This window comes from Poromitra crassiceps (assembly GCF_964638095.1).
Source record: "Poromitra crassiceps genome assembly, chromosome: 3".
Taxonomy (NCBI): domain Eukaryota; kingdom Metazoa; phylum Chordata; class Actinopteri; order Beryciformes; family Melamphaidae; genus Poromitra; species Poromitra crassiceps.
In genome coordinates, this window is record NC_139625.1 from 65,597,774 (window position 1) to 65,606,311 (window position 8,538).

Sequence of the window (8,538 nt, forward strand, 5' to 3'; positions counted from 1 at the left end):
AACTCAATTTACACGGCAGTATTTTAGATTCTGTCCCTGAACTATCAATGCCTATCTAAAAGAAAAGAAACATTACAAAACCTATAAGAATAGGCTATCTATTCAAGTCTTTTAATGTATTTCATTAATATACTGTACCATACAGTATTAATATCTTGTTGACTGTTTTTGTATGTAGAATGCCTTGTTAACCATGCAGTGGCCACTTGCTAGTGTGTGTGTGTGTGTGTGTGTGTGTGTGTGTGTGTGTGTGTGTGTGTGTGTGTGTGTGTGTGTGTGTGTGTGTGTGTGCGTGCGTGCATGCGTGCATGTTTGTACATGTGTGAGCATAGAAATTGTATATGTATGAGTTTGTTTAGGAGAGATTGTTATAGCTGTAATGTTCTCAGCAACAGTTTACACTCTACCGGCAATTAAAATGTGTGGGTGTGTGTGTGTGTGTGTGTGTGTGTGTGTGTGTGTGTGTGTGTGTGTGTGTGTGTGTGTGTGTGTGTGTGTGTGCGTGCATGCGTGCGCGCGTGCGTGTGCGTGTGTTCGTGTGTGTGTGTGTGTGTGTGCTTGCGTTGTGTGCACACTCACAGACATATGCTTGAGTCATTGGGGACTATTTTCCCCAGAGACTATTCCACACCACCCTGCAGTCAGTGTCTGAAATTAGAGAGAGGCCTAGCCTAGCTGTGGCTCGTCCTCTTTAATAGCATTTTAACTGTTATTGGACCTCTTATATACGAGCATGCAGTGATGCTGGTCATGCCGGCGCGGCTATGAAAAGGACAGTGCCACAATAGCCTCCAACTGGACTGTGACAGGCCAATTAATGAGCCTTCATTGGGAAACAGTCGTTACATAGGTCAACTAAGAAGTGTAATTAGAATGCATTGTAGATTCTTATTTTTATTGAGAGCGTTAAATTGAAAGAGGGAATGCAATCAATGGCAAGTCATAACGATGTAGGTTGATAGATTTGGGTAAAAAAAGGTGACTGTTTATGGTAGATGCAAAGTGGCGTGCTGCGTTCAAGACCACACGTGCGCGCGCACACAACACACATAAATGTCACCCATGAGGCTTGATAGATGTGTCACATTGGGGATGTGAATGGGAGCCAATTACATTTATAATGTCAAACGCGGTGCAGAAATGAGCTTCAGTGTTATTATGTGAAAGCTAATTGCAAGGAAATGCTAAAATGATTTAAATCACCAGGGCTATTTCCAGACATTAGGACATTTTGAAGATAGCTACAGCACTAACAATTTGTACCACCCATTTTATAATTACATTTAATAGGTTGTCTTATCAGCGCTCTAAGAGTGGATTCGGATTATCGCTGGCTGGACCAGACCGACAGAACAAAATTGTATTTTTTTTTCCTTGAGTGATGAGTGCTGGCCATTCTGCTCATAGGAGAAGGGGAGAGAGATAATATTCGGGGGGTTAAACTCTTGGATTGCCTCTTCAAAAGGTAAAATGGAGCAGAACACCATTGGCGGGGCCACGCTTTGTATTTTCAAGAAGGCAGTCTGGAAGGTCTACTATTGGCATTCAGCGCCACTTAACTTCCCAGCGCAATAGATTTCCTACAGTATGCAAAGACACATACAGAGCGTGTTGCCGGGCCGTCCTCAGAGTTGACCCCATCCGGCGGCATTGACCTCACCATTGTTGGCGCTCTCAGCATTCAAATTGTATGCTAATAAGGGCAGGGGATGGAGGGAAGGGGAGCCGCAGACATGCTTTGCTATTAAGTGCACGCAACACTTGAGTTGCCGCTGCTTATTAGTGTTCACGCTCCAACACTGCTACCAATTGTTGGATTTGCAGGAAGATAGGCTACAGACTAGAGTGAATGCATTGTGTTGTCCACAATGGCTAATTGTAGAAATGTTATAGGAACTGAATATACTCTTTAGGACAACCTTGACGTATGTTCTGCTGTACCACTATACACTGTACAACGGAGACGTTTCACTCATCCCCAAATTAGTTTAATATCAATGCGAAGGACGCCCACCGATGAATTGCGCCATGTCTGTAAGATGGTGATTTCTGCCACCACCATGAACGGGTGACACGTAGTGACAAAAAGAGAGGTACAAAGAGTGAAAGAAAGCGCGAGATGATGAGAGCATGTTTGAAAGGAAAGCGGCAGCGGGGAGGAGATCTGTATTCTGCCAGCGTGGCTCGGCGAGGGCTTAGGGCTCCCTGTCCGCAGCACCTCAAAGCCTTATCCACAGCACCTGAAAGCCTTATCCACAGGTGTACAATCAGCAACATAAGCAATAGGCCCTTTACCCTAAGACCACATCATCCACCAGGCCAGCCATGCAGACCCGGGGTGCCGCGCGCAGCTTAGAAGGAGATTACCGTCTGGATCTGCAGGAGGAGGAAATGTATCATTCATACGGCAGCGTCTCCTAATGGTGTGTAACGTCTACAGTGTGTCTTAGCTGTTTAACCTGTGCCTGAAATGATTTCTGTGAAGACGTTACGCTACAGCGGTAACGTCTACAGTGTGTCTTAGCTGTTTAACCTCTGCCTGAAATGATTTTTCTGAAGACGCTACGCTACAGCGGTAACGTCTACAGCAGCGTTTCTCAACTGGTGGGTCACGACCCAAAGGTGGGTTGCGGGGCCGTTTTCATTGGGTCGCGGACATTGGGGAAAAAAAAAAAAAAAAGCCAAAAAAAATTACGCTTTTATTTTGAAGGGCACACGAGCCATACTAGGAAGTAGCGCGCGTCAATGTGTCAAGCCACTGTTTTACTTGTTTAACAAGCTGAAGCATATGCTCTGCCTGTAATTCAAGATAAGTCTGCCTTTTATTTCATATTTCATACAGTTCAAATAAGACTTTCTGAGCATGACCAGTTTGACTTGTTTAAATTTAAAAACATATAGGCCTGTAATTCAAGTCTGCCTTATTTCAATTGGTTTTTAGCCCTAATTGCGTATTAATGCGCTATTTTTTGTGCAATAAATTTGAGTGGTTTAAAAAAAAATCTGAAATTTGGGTCGCGACTTCATGACAAGGAAAATAGTGGGTCCTGAGGCTACACCAGTTGAGAACCACTGGTCTACAGTGTGTCTTAGCTGTTTAACCTCTGCCTGAAATTATTTCTGTGAAGGCGCTACGCTACAGCGGTAACGTCTACAGCAGGGGTGGGCAATTATTTTTCATGGGGGGCCACATGAAAAACCCAGATTGTTGCCGGGGGCCGAACAAATATTGTCATGCCGTAACGGTTACCCATGGATGGGTAACTTTGATGATAGAGAGGGCCACAAAAAATGTCCTCGCTACCATTTTGCTGAGGGCCGAACGGCGCCAGCGTGAAAAATTTGGTGCATTTGAAGCCAGGTTTAGAGTCAAGTCAAGTCAAGTCAAGTCAAGTTTATTTGTATAGCACATTTCATACACAGGCAATTCAAAGTGCTTCACATAAAATGGTTGACAGGAAAATAAAAGAAAAGAAGAGAGTAAAATGGACATTTAACACGTTCACTGCCAAGGACGTGTTAACACGTTTTCAGAATCCAGCTGTTGACTGCCAAGGACGTGTTAACACGTTCTCAGAATCGATTTTTTTTTTTTGACGGTGGGACGTTGATCTAACCCTTTTACGTCTCCTACACCAGAATTGGAGGTATTGAATGTGTATAATCTATTTTACCGACCCACTGAGTGTCGACATGTCTCTCCACAGTAGAAAGAGGCGACCCAAAACTGGAGGGAAAAGCGCGACGAAGCCGTTCTCATACTGTAAAATTGATGGCGAAAACGCTTTCACTTTCGCGCTGATGCACAGCGGTGGCAGCGGTGGGGGGTTCCAAGAATAGATTGGATGCACACTTTGAAACACGCAGCATAAATATGACCAGAATCGCATCAAAGCTCTCAACCAAAACTCCACGAAACGAGCGAGTCCACCCAGACTTCCTCAAACAGCGGCCGCTCAAACAGGCAGCAGCCAGGCAGCAGCAACTTCGTTGTGACACGCCCGCTGGAGAGCCAGGGAGGCAGGAGGAGAACACACACGGAGGGAGGAGTTGGAAGCAGAGGGGGGTTTCCTGCTGTTATGGAGGAAATTACTGTTCAAAACTATTGTTTAGATGTCTGACTCTTACTGATGCCAAAAATGAATGGTTAAAGTGACTGTTCTATCGAATTTCACAAAAAGCCGTTTATCTCTGAATAATTTTTCTGACGCTGAAACCATGCTGTATTCAACTGCTAATGCTTACATAACTACTAACTCTACAAACTAACTCTTTTAGACAGAGAAAGCACACATTCTATTAGTTCTTTTGAGATATTGTGTGTTCACAAAATCTTAGCAGAAAAGAATCCTCGGGTCTTGAAAGATGAGCCAGAATCCTCAAAAAAACCCTCTGGCAGAAGCTAACTACAGTAAAAAAAAAAACGTCTGGCAGTGAATGTGTTAAAAGCATCACAACAAAACTTAAAAAAAAAAAAAGAGTATAAAAAGAGTATAAAAAGTGCATTAAGCAACTTCATTAAGCACATAAAATGGTTGACAGGAAAATAAACGAAAAGAAGAAATAAAATGGACATTTAAAAGCATCACAACAAAACTTAAAAAAAGAGTATAAAAAGTGCAATAAGCAACAGGCGCAGCAGTTGCAGAAAGAGCTAAAACTTATAGAGGACTCATTGGGTTTGCATAGTAGCTGTCAGCAGTTAAAAGCGATGGTAAACATAAAAGTCTTTAGTCTATTTTTAAAAGTAAGTAAGGTTGGGGCAGATCTGAGGTCTTCAGGCAATTTGTTCCAGCTAGCAGAAGCATAGTGGGTAAATGCAGCCTTCCCGTGATTTGATTTGATCCTAGGGACAGTTAATAAGCTGGACCCTGTTGACCTAAGAGTTCTAGACGGTTCGTAGCGTGGGAGCAATTCAGCTATGTATTTTGGGCCTAGGCCATTAAGTGATTTATAGACTAATAACAGTATTTTAAAATCTATTCTCTGACACACTGGCAACCAGTGTAAGGACATAAGAACTGGAGTGATATGATCAGCTTTCTTAGTCTTCGTTAGAACTCTAGCAGCAGAGGAATAACTCATTTTAAATTAACAGTTGTGATGTCATTATTCAGTCTTAACCACCAATATTTGATCCTTTTCTCACTCACTCCTATGTCACCACCAGGGGCGTTTCTAGGTCCTGAAGACATTGGGGGCTTTAGCCAGGTACCCCGACGGGGAGGGGAGGTAAGGGGGGAGGGGGCTCCCCCCCCCCCCCCCACTCAAAATCTTTTGGTTTTTCCAATCCGTAAATACCCATGTTGTGAGTCATTTGAGATGAATACAGAAGAACAAGATTAGTGGGTCTCAAAGTGAGGTCCAGGGACCACCAGAGGTCCTTGATAGGGTTCTGGCGGGAGTCCACTTAGAAAATTTACATATTTTATTTTATTAAATATTATATCTCAATGGTACGAACCCCCCCAGTAACTCCTGTGAAGGTATTTTATTAAGGTACACGCTTCCTGTAAACCTAAATTCTGATGGTGCCGTTTTTGTATCATATGGTACTTTTATTTTGAAACTTAGAGCGGACGTAGTGATGTTATATCTACGCTACTTGACGTAAGGTGTGCTCACCGGCCGGTCGCAAAACACATGTCGCTCTTCAACCTACGGTTCTATCTAATCAAAAGCGCCTAGCTGGAATTGGGAATAAGGTATTGTTTGTTGTAATGGTTTAATGAAGCAGTGATGTGTGGTTTTGTTTAATGTAACTGTGAAGTGAAGGCATTGTTATTGTGACAGTCATGCTAACGTTAGCTTCTATAGACATTGGAGTGGATGGCTGTGGCTTCATGCTGATGCTAGCGTTGTAGGTTGTAGGTTGTATGGTTAATAATATTCTGTGTGAAGATATTTTCTGAGATAAATGGGCCTTGAGCATCAAGGCCCATTTATCTCAGAAAATATCTTCACAACTAAACAACTAAATAACATAAGATAATTTCATAGTTGTAGCTACTGTGATGCTGTGCATGTTGGCGCATGTCATTTGTTTGAATAATTTCATAGTGAGATGATGAGCTTGTGTGGAGAGGAGGTGGTGAGGAGTGAAGCAGAAACATTATGTAATGACACACTATGACAATAGTAACTGATAATTTGGTCCTGCATAGCCTACTGATATTTTCTGTTTGTTTTTTTTAGAAAACTGTTTAGAACTCTGACTTAATGATTTTGCTTTATTTATTTTATTTTGTTGTTTATTTGATTGTCTGTTCCAATTTTGTAAATGTTTAGTCTGATTTTTTTGTATAATGTACTGATTATTAATGCCAGACTTTGTTTATTGAATAAAAAAAATAAAAAATAAAAATAGAAAAAAAAAAAACCTCCGGGGCTAGGAAAAAAACATCCGGGGCTCTAGACCCGGAAGCCCAGGGCTAGCGACGCCCCTGGTCACCACCTGCTCTCAGGGCTTGAAATTAACTTTTTTGACCACCTGCCAATATGGCTGCTAGATTTTAAAGTTACCAGCCAATTAGAATTTCCACTAGCTGAAATGTTTTTCTTGAAATAAATCAGAATATGAGTGGGTTAATTTAAGCATAAGTATCAGTAAGTGTCCCGGGATGATCAAAGCCTGTGTTGAGGGTCACACGAACAAAAATGCAGTCTTGAAGCTAAATAAATCCAAAACCAATGAGTAATGAATTTCTACTTCAATGTAGCCTTTTAGTCATAAAGATTATTGAAAGATATTCCATATTCCAGACTGAAATGCTATAACAGAAGTGGAGTATTGGCCAGAATATGACATGAACATTTGGACACTTATTCAGCGGGTATCTTGCATGTTGCGTTCAGGTGCACTGTGTGTGTAATTTCTTTTTTTCTTTTTTGCAATTCCATCGCGGGCCACACAGGTGGCGCCCGCGGGCCGCATCCGGCCCACGGGCCGGATTTTGCCCATGTGTGGTCTACAGTGTGTCTTAGCTGTTTAACCTCCTCCTGAAATGATTTCTGTGAAGGCGGTACGCTACAGCGGCATGTGTGGAATGTTTTCAAAATGGTCAAACTGCCTTTTTATACCATCTTTTCAATTCAAATAACCATACAGCTCCAAATAGAAGCTGTTGTTGGTTTGTGGCAAATAGTTTCTGTTTACCAGTCATGCCGATAAAGCAAATTGTATAATGTGTACAGTTCACAATTCCCCCTTACAACCTGCTTGATTTATTTGTTTGATCACCAATGAGAAGCTATAGGTTTGAAAGAGGAGAAAAGCATTTTTTTTTTTACCACAAAATACATTTTTCCACATTGTATTGGAACAGAAGAACAGGCGAGGCTGGTATCGAACCCGGGATCTGTCATTTACAAGCGCAACACGTTAACCATCAGACCAAATGGACAATCCCGTTGGCCAAGGACCAACGTGCCGTTTTATACATTAGACCCAGGATCGCTACACTCTGATAGAATGGTGTGTCTGTCAACCATATAATAATATAAAGATAAACGTAGTGAGTGTGACATCACCCATTGGCTTGTGGACTCCTGTTTTGAGGCCTTTTGACCGCTGCCATCTTGTTTTTTTGGTAGAAGTGATTTGTAGCCATATTTGGACGAGAGGGGGTTTCCGCTCCTATTGGTCTGTGATCGGCGAGCTGCGCGATCACTGGACAGCCAACCTGTCATTCATTGCCCAAAACATAGACTTTTTTATGGTCTATTTTACTTGAAACAGGCTGAGTTATATAAAAATAAAAAATAAAACCTGTGCAGTTGTCATGAAAGGTGAAATTAGCTATAGAGACCAACCATTTTGAACCAGGCTATAAACTGGCTGTATGTTTATTCATGCTCTAAAAAGTCAGCCACAAGTGGCCATCTGAGGAACTGCGGTATTTGGCACTTACGCATCGGCTTCATCTGTCCAAGCCCGAGGTTGCCGCTTGGTGTGTCAACATGCCATCATGAGGTTTCTCTTCCTAGGTTCCTTTATCTTGGTCAAAATCTTCCCATCTTTCTCACATCAGCTTTTTTCAAAGAACTGGACTCTGTAAATCTGTCCTACATTTGGAACTATAAGAACCACATAATCTCGCAAATTCACTTGCAAAAACCCAAATCTGAGGGAGGACTGGCCGTACCAGTATTTAGGCACTACTACTAGGCTCTCAATGTTCGGGCTCTGATGTACTGGCAGCATGGGACTTAACTTCTGGGGGCCCCCTGTGGCTGAAAATGGAGTCAACTCTTCCTTGCCAGCCATGCTGTTTGCCAAGTTAGAGAAACCTGGGAGTGTAGGAAATTTAAATTTAAGTTTTGTCATGAAAAACTCTGTCAGAATTTTAAACCAAGTTAGGAGTGTTTTGAATCTACCACATGTCTCTGTCCACACGCCAATTTGTTTCAATCACTCTTTTTTGCTCCATGGTCAGACAGAAACTATCATGCCTGGAGTGAGAAGGGGCTAGTTTCTATCAAAGACCTATACATAGATGGTCATTTTGCATCCTTTGATCTACTGAAGAGGAACTTTGA